Source organism: Mesitornis unicolor, unplaced genomic scaffold (assembly GCF_000695765.1).
Source record: "Mesitornis unicolor isolate BGI_N332 unplaced genomic scaffold, ASM69576v1 scaffold42516, whole genome shotgun sequence".
NCBI classification, from domain to species: domain Eukaryota; kingdom Metazoa; phylum Chordata; class Aves; order Mesitornithiformes; family Mesitornithidae; genus Mesitornis; species Mesitornis unicolor.
The window spans coordinates 7,936-9,357 of NW_010189701.1; positions in this window are offsets into that span (position 1 = coordinate 7,936).

Consider the following 1,422-nt stretch of genomic DNA (forward strand, 5'->3'; position numbering starts at 1 on the left):
TACCATTAAATGCAGAGTGTTTTTCACAACAAGCTCAAAATACTCAAATTATTAAAAGAGTGGTAGGGTAGGGAAAACGCGTCGTGGATGCATCACTAGTGTGGGGGTGAGAAACGCGCTCACAAAATGCAGTTTTAGAGATGGATACATTCTATGAAGCAAAGGTTTATTAGCAGCATGCTGGGTGCATTCCAGAAGTGGGATGCCTGAAAAGCACACCTGCTAATAGGTTGAGGTTCATTTATAGTAACATTCATTATCATAGCCAAACGTATTTAAAAGTTATTTACATATTCAACAGTTTGCTGGGGAAATCTTTAACATAAGTTTCCGCCCATTGTCGTATGTGCACTAGAATCCTGGGGTGGTCGTTGAGGGTCACAGGCATGAAGGGTGGTAGTCTTCAGGATGAAGGCTCATTGTCTTCATCACCGTAAACTTTTCACCTTTATTGTCTCTGTGTAACTAGTGTTATTTAAGTCGGTCTTTAAGATTTACCTCCATCTGTGAATGTAGAAATGTTCCAGGCCTTGATGGATTTACAACCTTCACAAATACTCTAGAAGTTACCAACTCTATCTGAATTCCCCCCCCCCTTTTTATTTCTTCTTTTCTATATACAATGCGAATTCTTTCACTTTCCTTCTTTTCTATATACAATGCAAATTCTTTCACTTTTCACTGTACCCCATTACTAATTAGGGTTTTACTGACTTTTTGGTAAAATTCTCATCCTGTTATGTTCCAAAGCACCACTTATAAAACATCTTATAAAACTTATTTCAAGACCTTAGCCATGTTTCTATACCCTAATGCTTTAACAAATTACTTCCCACACACAATTTCTCACATGGGCATGGAGCTCATGGTAAGTTTGATCACTGTACCCCATTACTAATTAGGGTTTTACTGACTTTTTGGTAAAATTCTCATCCTGTTATGTTCCAAAGCACCACTTATAAAACATCTTATAAAACTTATTTCAAGACCTTAGCCATGTTTCTATACCCTAATGCTTTAACAAATTACTTCCCACACACAATTTCTCACATGGGCATGGAGCTCATGGTAAGTTTGAGTTAGGTCAAAGCAGCCCTCGCAAATACCTCAGGGACCAGTTAACAGGACCAAGGGAGTTAGTGTGGGCTAACGCAAGGGGGCCCTTTCTGAGCCCCATGGCTCAACACAAAGGTCTCCCTGACAGTTTTGTCTTCCTCTACGAAGTAGATTCAAGTGTACCTTGTCACTGGATCTTGTTCAACTACTGTCACATTTACCACTGAACTTTTTTAACTAACTGTATATATCAGTAAAGTAGATTGTTGCTTCTCTGACAAGTGAAGTCACTGACTCCAAACATGACAGTTTACATGGTATTCCTGTAATTAACTGAACAGGTCATCTTGAGTGCTATCCCACAGC